Here is a 24,188-nt window from a genome sequence, read left to right as displayed (position 1 = left end):
GCATAACGTATAACGTATTTCGTATAACGTATAATGTATAACGTATAACGCATAACGTATAACGTATAACCTATGACGTATAACGTATAACGTATAACGTATAACGTATAGCGTATAACGTATAACGTATAACGTATAACGTATAACGTATAACGTATAACGTATAACGTATAACGTATAACGTATAACGTATAACGTATAACGTATAACGTATAACGCATAACATGTAATGTATAACGTATAACATGTAATGTATAACGTATAACGTATAATGTAAAACGTATAACGTATAACGTATAACGTACAAAGTATAACGTATCACGTATAACGTATTACGAATAACGTATAACGTATAACGTATAACGTATAACGTATATCGTATAACGTACAACTTATAACGTATAACGTACAACGTATAACGTATAACGTATAACGTATAACGTATAACGTATAACGTATAACGTATAACGTATAACGTATAACGTATAACGTATAACGTATAACGTATAACGTATAACGTATAACGTATAACGTATAACGTATAACGTATCACGTATAACGTATAACGCATAACGTATAACGTATAACGTATAACGTATAACGTATAACGTATAACGCATAACATGTAATGTATAACGTATAACATGTAATGTATAACGTATAACGTATAATGTATAACGTATAACGTATAACGTATAACGTACAAAGTATAACGTATCACGTATAACCTATTACGAATAACGTATAACGTATAATGTATAACGTATAACGTATAACGTTTAACGTACAAAGTATAACGTATCACGTATAACGTATTACGAATAACGTATAACGTATAACGCATAACGTATAACGTATAACGTATAACGTATAACGTATGACGTATAACGTATAACGTATAACGTATAACGTATAACATATAACGTATAACCTATGACGTATAACGTATAACGTAACACCTATAACGTATAAAGTATAACGTATCACGTATAACGTATAACGTATAACGTATAACGTATAACGTATAACGTATATCGTATAACGTATAACGTATAACGAATAACGTAAAACGTATAACGTATAACGTATAACGTATAACGTATAACGTGTAACGAAGAACGTATAAAGAATAACGTATAACGTATATCGTATAACGTATAACGTATAACGTATAACGTATAACGTATAACGTATAACGTATAACGTATAACGTATCACGTATAACGTATAACGCATAACGTATAACGTATAACGTATAACGTATAACGTATAACGTATAACGCATAACATGTAATGTATAACGTATAACATGTAATGTATAACGTATAACGTATAATGTATAACGTATAACGTATAACGTATAACGTACAAAGTATAACGTATCACGTATAACCTATTACGAATAACGTATAACGTATAATGTATAACGTATAACGTATAACGTTTAACGTACAAAGTATAACGTATCACGTATAACGTATTACGAATAACGTATAACGTATAACGCATAACGTATAACGTATAACGTATAACGTATAACGTATGACGTATAACGTATAACGTATAACGTATAACGTATAACATATAACGTATAACCTATGACGTATAACGTATAACGTAACACCTATAACGTATAAAGTATAACGTATCACGTATAACGTATAACGTATAACGTATAACGTATAACGTATAACGTATATCGTATAACGTATAACGTATAACGAATAACGTAAAACGTATAACGTATAACGTATAACGTATAACGTATAACGTGTAACGAAGAACGTATAAAGAATAACGTATAACGTATATCGTATAACGTACAACTTATAACGTATAACGTACAACGTATAACGTATAACGTATAACGTATAACGTATAACGTATAACGTATAACGTATAACGTATAACGTATAACGTATAACGTATTTCGTATAGCGTATAACGTATAACGTATAACGTATAACGTATAACGTATAACGCATAACGTATAACGTATAACCTATGACGTATAACGTATAACGTATAACGTATAACTAATAACGTATAACGTATAACGAATATCGTACAACGTATAACGCATAACGTATAACGTATAACGTATAACGTATAACGTATATCGTATAACGTATAACGTATAACGTATAACGTATAACGTATAACGTATAACGTATAACGTATAATGTATAACGTATAACGTATAACGCATAACGTATGACGTATAACGTATAACCTATGACGTATAACGTATAACGTATAACGTATAACGTATAACGTATAACGTATAACGTATAACGTATAACGTATAACGTATAACGTATAACGTATAACGAATAACGTATAACGTATAACGTATAACGTATAACGTACAACGTATAACGTATAACGTATAACGTATAACGTATAACGTATGACGTATAACGTATAACGTATAACGTATAACGTATAACGTATAACGTATAACGTATAACGTATAACGTATAACGTATAACGTATAACGTATAACGTATAACGTATAACGTATAACGTATAACGTATAACGTATAACGTATAACGTATAACGTATAACGTATAACGTGTAACGTATAACGTGTAACGTGTAACGAAGTACGTATAACGAATAACGTATAACGTATATCGTATAACGTACAACTTATAACGTATAACGTACAACGTATAACGTATAACGTATAACTAATAACGTATAACGTATAACGAATATCGTACAACGTATAACGCATAACGTATAACGTATAACGTATAACGTATAACGTATAACGTATATCGTATAACGTATAACGTATAACGTATAACGTATAACGTATAACGTATAATGTATAACGTATAACGTATAACGCATAACGTATGACGTATAACGTATAACCTATGACGTATAACGTATAACGTATAACGTATAACGTATAACGTATAACGTATAACGTATAACGTATAACGTATAACGTATAACGTATAACGAATAACGTATAACGTATAACGTATAACGTATAACGTACAACGTATAACGTATAACGTATAACGCATAACGTATAACGTATGACGTATAACGTATAACGTATAACGTATAACGTATAACGTATAACGTATAACGTATAACGTATAACGTATAACGTATAACGTATAACGTATAACGTATAACGTATAACGTATAACGTATAACGTATAACGAATAACGTATAACGTATAACGTATAACGTATAACGTACAACGTATAACGTATAACGTATAACGTATAACGTATAACGTATGACGTATAACGTATAACGTATAACGTATAACGTATAACGTATAACGTATAACGTATAACGTATATCGTATAATGTATAACATATACAGTATAACGTATAACGTATAACGTATAACGTATAACGTATAACGTATAACGTATAACGTACAACGTATAACGTATAACGTATAACGTATAACGTATAACGTATGACGTATAACGTATAACGTATAACGTATAACGTATAACGTATAACGTATAACGTATAACGTATAACGTATAACGTATAACGTATAACGTATAACGTATAACGTATAACGTATAACGTATAACGTATAACGTGTAACGTATAACGTGTAACGTGTAACGAAGTACGTATAACGAATAACGTATTACGTATATCGTATAACGTACAACTTATAACGTATAACGTACAACGTATAACGTATAACGTATAACTAATAACGTATAACGTATAACGAATATCGTAGAACGTATGACGCATAACGTATAACGTATAACGTATAACGTATATCGTATAACGTATAACGTATAACGAATAACGTAAAACGTATAACGTATAACGTATAACGTATAACGTGTAACGTATAACGTATAACGTGTAACGAAGAACGTATAAAGAATAACGTATAACGTATATCGTATAACGTACAACTTATAACGTATAACGTACAACGTATAACGTATAACGTATAACGTATAACGTATAACGTATAACGTATAACGTATAACGTATAACGTATAACGTATAACGTATAACGTATAACGTATAACGTATAGCGTATAACGTATAACGTATAACGTATAACGTATAACGTATAACGTATAACGTATAACGTATAACGTATAACGTATAACGTATAACGTATAACGTATAACGCATAACATGTAATGTATAACGTATAACATGTAATGTATAACGTATAACGTATAATATATAACGTATAACGTATAACGTATAACGTACAAAGTATAACGTATCACGTATAACGTATTACGAATAACGTATAACGTATAACGTATAACGTATAACGTATATCGTCTAACGTACAACTTATAACGTATAACGTACAACGTATAACGTATAACGTATAACGTATAACGTATAACGTATAACGTATAACGTATAACGTATAACGTATAACGTATAACGTATAACGTATAACGTATAACGTATAACGTATAACGTATAACGTATAACGTATAACGTATAACGTATAATGTATAACGTATAACGTGTAACGCATAACGTATAACGTATAACGTATAACCTATGACGTATAACGTATAACGTATAACGTATAACGTATAACGTATAACGTATAACGTATAACGTATAACGTATAACGTATAACGTATAACGTATAACGTATAACGAATAACGTATAACGTATAACGTATAACGTATAACGTATAACGTATAACGTATAACGTATAACGTATAACGTATAATGTATAACGTATAACGTATAACGTATAACGTACAACGTATAACGTATAAAGTATAACGTATAACGTACAACGTATAACGTATAAAGTATAACGTATAACGTATAACGTATAACGTATAACGTATAACGTATAACGTATAACGTATAACGTACAACGTATAACGTATCACGTATAACGTATTACGAATAACGTATAACGTATAACGTATAACGTAACACCTATAACGTATAAAGTATAACGTACAACGTATAACGTATAACGTATAACGTATAACGTATATCGTATAACGAATAACGTAAAACGTATAACGTATAACGTATAACGTATAACGTGTAACGAAGAACGTATAAAGAATAACGTATAACGTATATCGTATAACGTACAACTTATAACGTATAACGTACAACGTATAACGTATAACGTATAACGTATAACGTATAACGTATATCGTATAACGAATAACGTAAAACGTATAACGTATAACGTATAACGTATAACGTGTAACGAAGAACGTATAAAGAATAACGTATAACGTATATCGTATAACGTACAACTTATAACGTATAACGTACAACGTATAACGTATAACGTATAACGTATAACGTATAACGTATAACGTATAACGCATAACGTATAACGTATAATCTATGACGTATAACGCATAACGTATAACGTATAACTAATAACCTATAACGTATAACGAATATCGTAGAACGTATAACGCATAACGTATAACGTATAACTAATAACCTATAACGTATAACGAATATCGTAGAATGTATAACGCATGACGTATAACGTATAACGTATATCGTATTTCGTATAACGTATAACGTATAACGAATAACGTAAAACGTATAACGTATATCGTATAACGTATAACGTGTAACGAAGAACGTATAAAGAATAACGTATAACGTATATCGTATAACGTACAACTTATAACGTATAACGTACAACGTATAACGTATAACGTATAACGTATAACGTATAACGTATAACGTATAACGTGTAACGTATGACGTATAACGTATAACGTATAACGTATAACGTATAACGTATAACGTATAACGTATAACGTATAACGTATAACGTATAACGTATAACGTATAACGCATAACATGTAATGTATAACGTATAACGTATAATGTATAACGTATAACGTATAACGTATAACGTACAAAGTATAACGTATCACTTATAACGTATAACGAATGACGTATAACGTATAACGTATAACGTAACCCCTATAACGTATAAAGTATAACGTATAACGTATATCGTATAACGTATAACGTATATCGTATATCGTAAAACGTATAACGTATAACGTATAACGTATACCGTGTAACGAAGTACGTATAACGAATAACGTATAACGTATATCGTATAACGTACAACTTATAACGTATAACGTACAACGTATAACGTATAACGTATAACGTAAAACGTATAACGTATAACGTATAACGTATAACGTGTAACGTATAACGTATAACGTGTAACGAAGAACGTATAAAGAATAACGTATAACGTATATCGTATAACGTACAACTTATAACGTATAACGTACAACGTATAACGTATAACGTATAACGTATAACGTATAACGTATAACGTATAACGTATAACGTATAACGTATAACGTATAACGTATAACGTATAGCGTATAACGTATAACGTATAACGTATAACGTATAACGTATAACGTATAACGTATAACGTATAACGTATAACGTATAACGTATAACGTATAACGTATAACGTATAACGTATAACGTATAACGTATAACGTATAACATATAACGTATAACCTATGACGTATAACGTATAACGTAACACCTATAACGTATAAAGTATAACGTATCACGTATAACGTATAACGTATAACGTATAACGTATAACGTATAACGTATATCGTATAACGTATAACGTATAACGAATAACGTAAAACGTATAACGTATAACGTATAACGTATAACGTATAACGTGTAACGAAGAACGTATAAAGAATAACGTATAACGTATATCGTATAACGTACAACTTATAACGTATAACGTACAACGTATAACGTATAACGTATAACGTATAACGTATAACGTATAACGTATAACGTATAACGTATAACGTATTTCGTATAGCGTATAACGTATAACGTATAACGTATAACGTATAACGTATAACGCATAACGTATAACGTATAACCTATGACGTATAACGTATAACGTATAACGTATAACTAATAACGTATAACGTATAACGAATATCGTACAACGTATAACGCATAACGTATAACGTATAACGTATAACGTATAACGTATATCGTATAACGTATAACGTATAACGTATAACGTATAACGTATAACGTATAACGTATAACGTATAATGTATAACGTATAACGTATAACGCATAACGTATGACGTATAACGTATAACCTATGACGTATAACGTATAACGTATAACGTATAACGTATAACGTATAACGTATAACGTATAACGTATAACGTATAACGTATAACGTATAACGTATAACGAATAACGTATAACGTATAACGTATAACGTATAACGTATAACGTATAACGTATAACGTATAACGTATAATGTATAACATATACAGTATAACGTATAACGTATAACGTATAACGTATTACGTATAACGTATAACGTATAACGTACAACGTATAACGTATAACGTATAACGTATAACGTATAACGTATGACGTATAACGTATAACGTATAACGTATAACGTATAACGTATAACGTATAACGTATAACGTATAACGTATAACGTATAACGTATAACGTATAACGTATAACGTATAACGTATAACGTATAACGTATAACGTGTAACGTATAACGTGTAACGTGTAACGAAGTACGTATAACGAATAACGTATAACGTATATCGTATAACGTACAACTTATAACGTATAACGTACAACGTATAACGTATAACGTATAACTAATAACGTATAACGTATAACGAATATCGTAGAACGTATGACGCATAACGTATAACGTATAACGTATAACGTATATCGTATAACGTATAACGTATAACGAATAACGTAAAACGTATAACGTATAACGTATAACGTATAACGTATAACGTGTAACGTATAACGTATAACGTGTAACGAAGAACGTATAAAGAATAACGTATAACGTATATCGTATAACGTACAACTTATAACGTATAACGTACAACGTATAACGTATAACGTATAACGTATAACGTATAACGTATAACCTATGACGTATAACGTATAACGTATAACGTATAACGTATAGCGTATAACGTATAACGTATAACGTATAACGTATAACGTATAACGTATAACGTATAACGTATAACGTATAACGTATAACGTATAACGTATAACGTATAACGTATAACGCATAACATGTAATGTATAACGTATAACATGTAATGTATAACGTATAACGTATAATGTATAACGTATAACGTATAACGTATAACGTACAAAGTATAACGTATCACGTATAACGTATTACGAATAACGTATAACGTATAACGTATAACGTATAACGTATATCGTATAACGTACAACTTATAACGTATAACGTACAACGTATAACGTATAACGTATAACGTATAACGTATAACGTATAACGTATAACGTATAACGTATAACGTATAACGTATAACGTATAACGTATAACGTATAACGTATAACGTATAACGTATAACGTATAACGTATAACGTATCACGTATAACGTATAACGCATAACGTATAACGTATAACGTATAACGTATAACGTATAACGTATAACGCATAACATGTAATGTATAACGTATAACATGTAATGTATAACGTATAACGTATAATGTATAACGTATAACGTATAACGTATAACGTACAAAGTATAACGTATCACGTATAACGTATTACGAATAACGTATAACGTATAATGTATAACGTATAACGTATAACGTTTAACGTACAAAGTATAACGTATCACGTATAACGTATTACGAATAACGTATAACGTATAACGCATAACGTATAACGTATAACGTATAACGTATAACGTATGACGTATAACGTATAACGTATAACGTATAACGTATAACATATAACGTATAACCTATGACGTATAACGTATAACGTAACACCTATAACGTATAAAGTATAACGTATCACGTATAACGTATAACGTATAACGTATAACGTATAACGTATAACGTATATCGTATAACGTATAACGTATAACGAATAACGTAAAACGTATAACGTATAACGTATAACGTATAACGTATAACGTGTAACGAAGAACGTATAAAGAATAACGTATAACGTATATCGTATAACGTACAACTTATAACGTATAACGTACAACGTATAACGTATAACGTATAACGTATAACGTATAACGTATAACGTATAACGTATAACGTATAACGTATTTCGTATAGCGTATAACGTATAACGTATAACGTATAACGTATAACGTATAACGTATAACGCATAACGTATAACGTATAACCTATGACGTATAACGTATAACGTATAACGTATAACTAATAACGTATAACGTATAACGAATATCGTACAACGTATAACGCATAACGTATTACGTATAACGTGTAACGTATAACGTATATCGTATAACGTATAACGTATAACGTATAACGTATAACGTATAACGTATAACGTATAACGTATAATGTATAACGTATAACGTATAACGCATAACGTATGACGTATAACGTATAACCTATGACGTATAACGTATAACGTATAACGTATAACGTATAACGTATAACGTATAACGTATAACGTATAACGTATAACGTATAACGTATAACGTATAACGAATAACGTATAACGTATAACGTATAACGTATAACGTACAACGTATAACGTATAACGTATAACGTATAACGTATAACGTATAACGTATGACGTATAACGTATAACGTATAACGTATAACGTATAACGTATAACGTATAACGTATAACGTATAACGTATAACGTATAACGTATAACGTATAACGTATAACGTATAACGTATAACGTATAACGTATAACGTATAACGTATAACGTATAACGTATAACGTATAACGTGTAACGTATAACGTGTAACGTGTAACGAAGTACGTATAACGAATAACGTATAACGTATATCGTATAACGTACAACTTATAACGTATAACGTACAACGTATAACGTATAACGTATAACTAATAACGTATAACGTATAACGAATATCGTACAACGTATAACGCATAACGTATAACGTATAACGTATAACGTATAACGTATATCGTATAACGTATAACGTATAACGTATAACGTATAACGTATAACGTATAATGTATAACGTATAACGTATAACGCATAACGTATGACGTATAACGTATAACCTATGACGTATAACGTATAACGTATAACGTATAACGTATAACGTATAACGTATGACGTATAACGTATAACGTATAACGTATAACGTATAACATATAACGTATAACCTATGACGTATAACGTATAACGTAACACCTATAACGTATAAAGTATAACGTATCACGTATAACGTATAACGTATAACGTATAACGTATAACGTATAACGTATATCGTATAACGTATAACGTATAACGAATAACGTAAAACGTATAACGTATAACGTATAACGTATAACGTATAACGTGTAACGAAGAACGTATAAAGAATAACGTATAACGTATATCGTATAACGTACAACTTATAACGTATAACGTACAACGTATAACGTATAACGTATAACGTATAACGTATAACGTATAACGTATAACGTATAACGTATAACGTATTTCGTATAGCGTATAACGTATAACGTATAACGTATAACGTATAACGTATAACGTATAACGCATAACGTATAACGTATAACCTATGACGTATAACGTATAACGTATAACGTATAACTAATAACGTATAACGTATAACGAATATCGTACAACGTATAACGCATAACGTATAACGTATAACGTATAACGTATAACGTATATCGTATAACGTATAACGTATAACGTATAACGTATAACGTATAACGTATAACGTATAACGTATAATGTATAACGTATAACGTATAACGCATAACGTATGACGTATAACGTATAACCTATGACGTATAACGTATAACGTATAACGTATAACGTATAACGTATAACGTATAACGTATAACGTATAACGTATAACGTATAACGTATAACGTATAACGAATAACGTATAACGTATAACGTATAACGTATAACGTACAACGTATAACGTATAACGTATAACGTATAACGTATAACGTATGACGTATAACGTATAACGTATAACGTATAACGTATAACGTATAACGTATAACGTATAACGTATAACGTATAACGTATAACGTATAACGTATAACGTATAACGTATAACGTATAACGTATAACGTATAACGTATAACGTATAACGTATAACGTATAACGTGTAACGTATAACGTGTAACGTGTAACGAAGTACGTATAACGAATAACGTATAACGTATATCGTATAACGTACAACTTATAACGTATAACGTACAACGTATAACGTATAACGTATAACTAATAACGTATAACGTATAACGAATATCGTACAACGTATAACGCATAACGTATAACGTATAACGTATAACGTATAACGTATATCGTATAACGTATAACGTATAACGTATAACGTATAACGTATAACGTATAATGTATAACGTATAACGTATAACGCATAACGTATGACGTATAACGTATAACCTATGACGTATAACGTATAACGTATAACGTATAACGTATAACGTATAACGTATAACGTATAACGTATAACGTATAACGTATAACGTATAACGAATAACGTATAACGTATAACGTATAACGTATAACGTACAACGTATAACGTATAACGTATAACGTATAACGTATAACGTATGACGTATAACGTATAACGTATAACGTATAACGTATAACGTATAACGTATAACGTATAACGTATAACGTATAACGTATAACGTATAACGTATAACGTATAACGTATAACGTATAACGTATAACGTATAACGTATAACGTATAACGAATAACGTATAACGTATAACGTATAACGTATAACGTACAACGTATAAAGTATAACGTATAACGTATAACGTATAACGTATGACGTATAACGTATAACGTATAACGTATAACGTATAACGTATAACGTATAACGAATAACGTATAACGTATAATGTATAACATATACAGTATAACGTATAACGTATAACGTATAACGTATAACGTATAACGTATAACGTATAACGTACAACGTATAACGTATAACGTATAACGTATAACGTATAACGTATAACGTATGACGTATAACGTATAACGTATAACGTATAACGTATAACGTATAACGTATAACGTATAACGTATAACGTATAACGTATAACGTATAACGTATAACGTATAACGTATAACGTATAACGTGTAACGTATAACGTGTAACGTGTAACGAAGTACGTATAACGAATAACGTATAACGTATATCGTATAACGTACAACTTATAACGTATAACGTACAACGTATAACGTATAACGTATAACTAATAACGTATAACGTATAACGAATATCGTAGAACGTATGACGCATAACGTATAACGTATAACGTATAACGTATATCGTATAACGTATAACGTATAACGAATAACGTAAAACGTATAACGTATAACGTATAACGTATAACGTGTAACGTATAACGTATAACGTGTAACGAAGAACGTATAAAGAATAACGTATAACGTATATCGTATAACGTACAACTTATAACGTATAACGTACAACGTATAACGTATAACGTATAACGTATAACGTATAACGTATAACGTATAACGTATAACGTATAACGTATAACGTATAACGTATAACGTATAACGTATAACGTATAGCGTATAACGTATAACGTATAACGTATAACGTATAACGTATAACGTATAACGTATAACGTATAACGTATAACGTATAACGTATAACGTATAACGTATAACGCATAACATGTAATGTATAACGTATAACATGTAATGTATAACGTATAACGTATAATATATAACGTATAACGTATAACGTATAACGTACAAAGTATAACGTATCACGTATAACGTATTACGAATAACGTATAACGTATAACGTATAACGTATAACGTATATCGCCTAACGTACAACTTATAACGTATAACGTACAACGTATAACGTATAACGTATAACGTATAACGTATAACGTATAACGTATAACGTATAACGTATAACGTATAACGTATAACGTATAACGTATAACGTATAACGTATAACGTATAACGTATAACGTATAACGTATAACGTATAACGTATAACGTATCACGTATAACGTATAACGCATAACGTATAACTTATAACGTATAGCGTATAACGTATAACGTATAACGTATAAAGTATAATGTATAACGTATAACGTATAACGTATAACGCATACCGAATAACGTATAACGTGTAACGAAGAACGCATAACGCATAACGTATAACGTATATCGTATAACGTATAATGTATAACGTATAACCCATAACGTATAACGTATAACCTATGACGTATAACGTATAACGTATAACGTATAACTAATAACGTATAACGTATAACGAATATCGTATAACGTATAACGCATAACGTATAACGTATAACGTATAACGTATAACGTATATCGTATAACGTATAACGTATAACGTATAACGTATAACGTATAACGTATAACGTATAACGTATAACGTATAATGTATAACGTATAACGTGTAACGCATAACGTATAACGTATAACGTATAACCTATGACGTATAACGTATAACGTATAACGTATAACGTATAACGTATAACGTATAACGTATAACGTATAACGTATAACGTATAACGTATAACGTATAACGTATAACGTATAACGAATAACGTATAACGTATAACGTATAACGTATAACGTATAACGTATAACGTATAACGTATAACGTATAATGTATAACGTATAACGTATAACGTATAACGTACAACGTATAACGTATAAAGTATAACGTATAACGTATAACGTATAACGTATAACGTATAACGTATAACGTATAACGTGTAACGTATAACGTGTAACGTGTAACGAAGTACGTATAACGAATAACGTATAACGTATATCGTATAACGTACAACTTATAACGTATAACGTACAACGTATAACGTATAACGTATAACTAATAACGTATAACGTATAACGAATATCGTACAACGTATAACGCATAACGTATAACGTATAACGTATAACGTATAACGTATATCGTATAACGTATAACGTATAACGTATAACGTATAACGTATAACGTATAATGTATAACGTATAACGTATAACGCATAACGTATGACGTATAACGTATAACCTATGACGTATAACGTATAACGTATAACGTATAACGTATAACGTATAACGTATAACGTATAACGTATAACGTATAACGTATAACGTATAACGAATAACGTATAACGTATAACGTATAACGTATAACGTACAACGTATAACGTATAACGTATAACGTATAACGTATAACGTATGACGTATAACGTATAACGTATAACGTATAACGTATAACGTATAACGTATAACGTATAACGTATAACGTATAACGTATAACGTATAACGTATAACGTATAACGTATAACGTATAACGTATAACGTATAACGAATAACGTATAACGTATAACGTATAACGTATAACGTACAACGTATAACGTATAACGTATAACGTATAACGTATAACGTATGACGTATAACGTATAACGTATAACGTATAACGTATAACGTATAACGTATAACGTATAACGTATAACGTATAATGTATAACATATACAGTATAACGTATAACGTATAACGTATAACGTATAACGTATAACGTATAACGTATAACGTACAACGTATAACGTATAACGTATAACGTATAACGTATAACGTATGACGTATAACGTATAACGTATAACGTATAACGTATAACGTATAACGTATAACGTATAACGTATAACGTATAACGTATAACGTATAACGTATAACGTATAACGTGTAACGTATAACGTGTAACGTGTAACGAAGTACGTATAACGAATAACGTATAACGTATATCGTATAACGTACAACTTATAACGTATAACGTACAACGTATAACGTATAACGTATAACTAATAACGTATAACGTATAACGAATATCGTAGAACGTATGACGCATAACGTATAACGTATAACGTATAACGTATATCGTATAACGTATAACGTATAACGAATAACGTAAAACGTATAACGTATAACGTATAACGTATAACGTGTAACGTATAACGTATAACGTGTAACGAAGAACGTATAAAGAATAACGTATAACGTATATCGTATAACGTACAACTTATAACGTATAACGTACAACGTATAACGTATAACGTATAACGTATAACGTATAACGTATAATCTATGACGTATAACGCATAACGTATAACGTATAACTAATAACCTATAACGTATAACGAATTTCGTAGAACGTATAACGCATAACGTATAACGTATAACTAATAACCTATAACGTATAACGAATATCGTAGAATGTATAACGCATGACGTATAACGTATAACGTATATCGTATAATGTATAACGTATAACCCATAACGTATAACGTATAACCTATGACGTATAACGTATAACGTATAACGTATAACTAATAACGTATAACGTATAACGAATATCGTATAACGTATAACGCATAACGTATAACGTATAACGTATAACGTATAACGTATATCGTATAACGTATAACGTATAACGTATAACGTATAACGTATAACGTATAACGTATAACGTATAATGTATAACGTATAACGTGTAACGCATAACGTATAACGTATAACGTATAACCTATGACGTATAACGTATAACGTATAACGTATAACGTATAACGTATAACGTATAACGTATAACGTATAACGTATAACGTATAACGTATAACGTATAACGTATAACGTATAACGAATAACGTATAACGTATAACGTATAACGTATAACGTATAACGTATAACGTATAACGTATAACGTATAATGTATAACGTATAACGTATAACGTATAACGTACAACGTATAACGTATAAAGTATAACGTATAACGTATAACGTATAACGTATAACGTATAACGTATAACGTATAACGTATAACGTATAACGTATAACGTATAACGTATAACGTATAACGTATAACGTATAACGTATAACGTATAACGTATTACGTATAACGTATAACGTATAACGTATAGCGTATAACGTATAACGTATAACGTATAACGTATAACGTATAACATGTAATGTATAACGCATAACGTATAATGTATAGCGTATGACGTATAACGTATAACGTATAACGTACAACGTATAACGTATCACGTATAACGTATTACGAATAACGTATAACGTATAACGTATAACGTAACACCTATAACGTATAAAGTATAACGTACAACGTATAACGTATAACGTATAACGTATAACGTATATCGTATAACGAAAAACGTAAAACGTATAACGTATAACGTATAACGTATAACGTGTAACGAAGAACGTATAAAGAATAACGTATAACGTATATCGTATAACGTACAACTTATAACGTATAACGTACAACGTATAACGTATAACGTATAACGTATAACGTATAACGTATAACGTATAACGCATAACGTATAACGTATAATCTATGACGTATAACGCATAACGTATAACGTATAACTAATAACCTATAACGTATAACGAATTTCGTAGAACGTATAACGCATAACGTATAACGTATAACTAATAACCTATAACGTATAACGAATATCGTAGAATGTATAACGCATGACGTATAACGTATAACGTATATCGTATTTCGTATAACGTATAACGTATAACGAATAACGTAAAACGTATAACGTATAACGTATAACGTATAACGTGTAACGAAGAACGTATAAAGAATAACGTATAACGTATATCGTATAACGTACAACTTATAACGTATAACGTACAACGTATAACGTATAACGTATAACGTATAACGTATAACGTATAACGTATAACGTGTAACGTATGACGTATAACGTATAACGTATAACGTATAACGTATAACGTATAACGTATAACGTATAACGTATAACGTATAACGTATAACGTATAACGCATAACATGTAATGTATAACGTATAACGTATAATGTATAACGTATAACGTATAACGTATAACGTACAAAGTATAACGTATCACTTATAACGTATAACGAATGACGTATAACGTATAACGTATAACGTAACCCCTATAACGTATAAAGTATAACGTATAACGTATATCGTATAACGTATAACGTATATCGTATATCGTAAAACGTATAACGTATAACGTATAACGTATACCGTGTAACGAAGTACGTATAACGAATAACGTATAACGTATATCGTATAACGTACAACTTATAACGTATAACGTACAACGTATAACGTATAACGTATAACGTAAAACGTATAACGTATAACGTATAACGTATAACGTGTAACGTATAACGTATAACGTGTAACGAAGAACGTATAAAGAATAACGTATAACGTATATCGTATAACGTACAACTTATAACGTATAACGTACAACGTATAACGTATAACGTATAACGTATAACGTATAACGTATAACGTATAACGTATAACGTATAACGTATAACGTATAACGTATAACGTATAGCGTATAACGTATAACGTATAACGTATAACGTATAACGTATAACGTATAACGTATAACGTATAACGTATAACGTATAACGTATAACGTATAACGTATAACGTATAACGTATAACGTATAACGTATAACGTATAACGTATAACGTATAACGTATAACGTATCACGTATAACGTATAACGCATAACGTATAACGTATAACGTATAACGTATAACGTATAACGTATAACGCATAACATGTAATGTATAACGTATAACATGTAATGTATAACGTATAACGTATAATGTATAACGTATAACGTATAACGTATAACGTACAAAGTATAACGTATCACGTATAACGTATTACGAATAACGTATAACGTATAATGTATAACGTATAACGTATAACGTATAACGTACAAAGTATAACGTATCACGTATAACGTATTACGAATAACGTATAACGTATAACGCATAACGTATAACGTATAACGTATAACGTATAACGTATGACGTATAACGTATAACGTATAACGTATAACGTATAACATATAACGTATAACCTATGACGTATAACGTATAACGTAACACCTATAACGTATAAAGTATAACGTATCACGTATAACGTATAACGTATAACGTATAACGTATAACGTATAACGTATATCGTATAACGTATAACGTATAACGAATAACGTAAAACGTATAACGTATAACGTATAACGTATAACGTATAACGTGTAACGAAGAACGTATAAAGAATAACGTATAACGTATATCGTATAACGTACAACTTATAACGTATAACGTACAACGTATAACGTATAACGTATAACGTATAACGTATAACGTATAACGTATAACGTATAACGTATAACGTATTTCGTATAGCGTATAACGTATAACGTATAACGTATAACGTATAACGTATAACGCATAACGTATAACGTATAACCTATGACGTATAACGTATAACGTATAACGTATAACTAATAACGTATAACGTATAACGAATATCGTACAACGTATAACGCATAACGTATAACGTATAACGTATAACGTATAACGTATATCGTATAACATATAACGTATAACGTATAACGTATAACGTATAACGTATAACGTATTTCGTATAGCGTATAACGTATAACGTATAACGTATAACGTATAACGTATAACGCATAACGTATAACGTATAACCTATGACGTATAACGTATAACGTATAACGTATAACTAATAACGTATAACGTATAACGAATATCGTACAACGTATAACGTATAACGTACAACGTATAACGTATAACGTATAACGTATAACGTATAACGTATAACGTATAACGTATAACGTATAACGTATTTCGTATAGCGTATAACGTATAACGTATAACGTATAACGTATAACGTATAACGCATAACGTATAACGTATAACCTATGACGTATAACGTATAACGTATAACGTATAACTAATAACGTATAACGTATAACGAATATCGTACAACGTATAACGCATAACGTATAACGTATAACGTATAACGTATAACGTATATCGTATAACATATAACGTATAACGTATAACGTATAACGAATAACGTATAACGTATAACGTATAACGTATAACGTATAACGTAGAACGTATGACGCATAACGTATAACGTATAACGTATAACGTATATCGTATAACGTATAACGTATAACGAATAACGTAAAACGTATAACGTATAACGTATAACGTATAACGTGTAACGTGTAACGTATAACGTGTAACGTATAACGTATAACGTATAACGTATAACGTATAACGAATAACGTATAACGTATAACGTATAACGTATAACGTATAACGTATAACGTATAACGTATAACGTATAACGTATAACGTATAACGTATAACGTATAACGTATAACGTATAACGTATAACGTATAACGTATAACGTATAACGTATAACGTATAACGTATAACGTATAACGTATCACGTATAACGTATAACGCATAACGTATAACGTATAACGTATAACGTATAACGTATAACGTATAACGCATAACATGTAATGTATAACGTATAACATGTAATGTATAACGTATAACGTATAATGTATAACGTATAACGTATAACGTATAACGTACAAAGTATAACGTATCACGTATAACGTATTACGAATAACGTATAACGTATAATGTATAACGTATAACGTATAACGTTTAACGTACAAAGTATAACGTATCACGTATAACGTATTACGAATAACGTATAACGTATAACGCATAACGTATAACGTATAACGTATAACGTATAACGTATGACGTATAACGTATAACGTATAACGTATAACGTATAACATATAACGTATAACCTATGACGTATAACGTATAACGTAACACCTATAACGTATAAAGTATAACGTATCACGTATAACGTATAACGTATAACGTATAACGTATAACGTATAACGTATATCGTATAACGTATAACGTATAACGAATAACGTAAAACGTATAACGTATAACGTATAACGTATAACGTATAACGTGTAACGAAGAACGTATAAAGAATAACGTATAACGTATATCGTATAACGTACAACTTATAACGTATAACGTACAACGTATAACGTATAACGTATAACGTATAACGTATAACGTATAACGTATAACGTATAACGTATAACGTATAACGTATTTCGTATAGCGTATAACGTATAACGTATAACGTATAACGTATAACGTATAACGCATAACGTATAACGTATAACCTATGACGTATAACGTATAACGTATAACGTATAACTAATAACGTATAACGTATAACGAATATCGTACAACGTATAACGCATAACGTATAACGTATAACGTATAACGTATAACGTATATCGTATAACGTATAACGTATAACGTATAACGTATAACGTATAACGTATAACGTATAACGTATAATGTATAACGTATAACGTATAACGCATAACGTATGACGTATAACGTATAACCTATGACGTATAACGTATAACGTATAACGTATAACGTATAACGCATAACGTATAACGAATAACCTATGACGTATAACGTATAACGTATAACGTATAACTAATAACGTATAACGTATAACGAATATCGTACAACGTATAACGCATAACGTATAACGTATAACGTATAACGTATAACGTATATCGTATAACATATAACGTATAACGTATAACGTATAACGAATAACGTATAACGTATAACGTATAACGTATAACGTATAACGTATAACGTATAACGTATAACGTATAATGTATAACATATACAGTATAACGTATAACGTATAACGTATAACGTATAACGTATAACGTATAACGTATAACGTATAACGTACAACGTATAACGTATAACGTATAACGTATAACGTATAACGTATGACGTATAACGTATAACGTATAACGTATAACGTATAACGTATAACGTATAACGTATAAAGTATAACGTATAACGTATAACGTATAACGTATAACGTATAACGTATAACGTATAACGTATAACGTATAACGTGTAACGTATAACGTGTAACGTGTAACGAAGTACGTATAACGAATAACGTATAACGTATATCGTATAACGTACAACTTATAACGTATAACGTACAACGTATAACGTATAACGTATAACTAATAACGTATAACGTATAACGAATATCGTAGAACGTATGACGCATAACGTATAACGTATAACGTATAACGTATATCGTATAACGTATAACGTATAACGAATAACGTAAAACGTATAACGTATAACGTATAACGTATAACGTGTAACGTATAACGTATAACGTGTAACGTATAACGTATAACGTATAACGTATAACGTATAACGAATAACGTATAACGTATAACGTATAACGTATAACGTATAACGTATAACGTATAACGTATAACGTATAACGTATAACGTATAACGTATAACGTATAACGTATAACGTATAACGTATAACGTATAACGTATAACGTATAACGTATAACGTATAACGTATAACGTATAACGTATCACGTATAACGTATAACGCATAACGTATAACGTATAACGTATAACGTATAACGTATAACGTATAACGCATAACATGTAATGTATAACGTATAACATGTAATGTATAACGTATAACGTATAATGTATAACGTATAACGTATAACGTATAACGTACAAAGTATAACGTATCACGTATAACGTATTACGAATAACGTATAACGTATAATGTATAACGTATAACGTATAACGTTTAACGTACAAAGTATAACGTATCACGTATAACGTATTACGAATAACGTATAACGTATAACGCATAACGTATAACGTATAACGTATAACGTATAACGTATGACGTATAACGTATAACGTATAACGTATAACGTATAACATATAACGTATAACCTATGACGTATAACGTATAACGTAACACCTATAACGTATAAAGTATACGTATCACGTATAACGTATAACGTATAACGTATAACGTATAACGTATAACGTATATCGTATAACGTATAACGTATAACGAATAACGTAAAACGTATAACGTATAACGTATAACGTATAACGTATAACGTGTAACGAAGAACGTATAAAGAATAACGTATAACGTATATCGTATAACGTACAACTTATAACGTATAACGTACAACGTATAACGTATAACGTATAACGTATAACGTATAACGTATAACGTATAACGTATAACGTATAACGTATAACGTATTTCGTATAGCGTATAACGTATAACGTATAACGTATAACGTATAACGTATAACGCATAACGTATAACGTATAACCTATGACGTATAACGTATAACGTATAACGTATAACTAATAACGTATAACGTATAACGAATATCGTACAACGTATAACGCATAACGTATAACGTATAACGTATAACGTATAACGTATATCGTATAACGTATAACGTATAACGTATAACGTATAACGTATAACGTATAACGTATAACGTATAATGTATAACGTATAACGTATAACGCATAACGTATGACGTATAACGTATAACCTATGACGTATAACGTATAACGTATAACGTATAACGTATAACGTATAACGTATAACGTATAACGTATAACGTATAACGTATAACGTATAACGTATAACGAATAACGTATAACGTATAACGTATAACGTATAACGTACAACGTATAACGTATAACGTATAACGTATGACGTATAACGTATGACGTATAACGTATAACGTATAACGTATAACGTATAACGTATAACGTATAACGTATAACGTATAACGTATAACGTATAACGTATAACGTATAACGTATAACGTATAACGTATAACGTATAACGTATAACGTATAACGTATAACGTATAACGTATAACGTATAACGTATAACGTATAACGTGTAACGTATAACGTGTAACGTGTAACGAAGTACGTATAACGAATAACGTATAACGTATATCGTATAACGTACAACTTATAACGTATAACGTACAACGTATAACGTATAACGTATAACTAATAACGTATAACGTATAACGAATATCGTACAACGTATAACGCATAACGTATAACGTATAACGTATAACGTATAACGTATATCGTATAACGTATAACGTATAACGTATAACGTATAACGTATAACGTATAATGTATAACGTATAACGTATAACGCATAACGTATGACGTATAACGTATAACCTATGACGTATAACGTATAACGTATAACGTATAACGTATAACGTATAACGTATAACGTATAACGTATAACGTATAACGTATAACGTATAACGAATAACGTATAACGTATAACGTATAACGTATAACGTACAACGTATAACGTATAACGTATAACGTATAACGTATAACGTATGACGTATAACGTATAACGTATAACGTATAACGTATAACGTATAACGTATAACGTATAACGTATAACGTATAACGTATAACGTATAACGTATAACGTATAACGTATAACGTATAACGTATAACGTATACGAATAACGTATAACGTATAACGTATAACGTATAACGTACAACGTATAACGTATAACGTATAACGTATAACGTATAACGTATGACGTATAACGTATAACGTATAACGTATAACGTATAACGTATAACGTATAACGTATAACGTATAACGTATAATGTATAACATATACAGTATAACGTATAACGTATAACGTATAACGTATAACGTATAACGTATAACGTATAACGTACAACGTATAACGTATAACGTATAACGTATAACGTATAACGTATGACGTATAACGTATGACGTATAACGTATAACGTATAACGTATAACGTATAACGTATAACGTACAACGTATAACGTATAACGTATAACGTATAACGTATAACGTATGACGTATAACGTATAACGTATAACGTATAACGTATAACGTATAACGTATAACGTATAACGTATAACGTATAACGTATAACGTATAACGTATAACGTATAACGTATAACGTATAACGTATAACGTATAACGTATAACGTATAACGTATAACGTATAACGTATAACGTGTAACGTATAACGTGTAACGTGTAACGAAGTACGTATAACGAATAACGTATAACGTATATCGTATAACGTACAACTTATAACGTATAACGTACAACGTAAAACGTATAACGTATAACTAATAACGTATAACGTATAACGAATATCGTAGAACGTATGACGCATAACGTATAACGTATAACGTATA

Source organism: Ptiloglossa arizonensis, unplaced genomic scaffold (genome assembly GCF_051014685.1).
Source record: "Ptiloglossa arizonensis isolate GNS036 unplaced genomic scaffold, iyPtiAriz1_principal scaffold0231, whole genome shotgun sequence".
NCBI classification, from domain to species: domain Eukaryota; kingdom Metazoa; phylum Arthropoda; class Insecta; order Hymenoptera; family Colletidae; genus Ptiloglossa; species Ptiloglossa arizonensis.
This window is presented reverse-complemented; position numbering follows the sequence as displayed.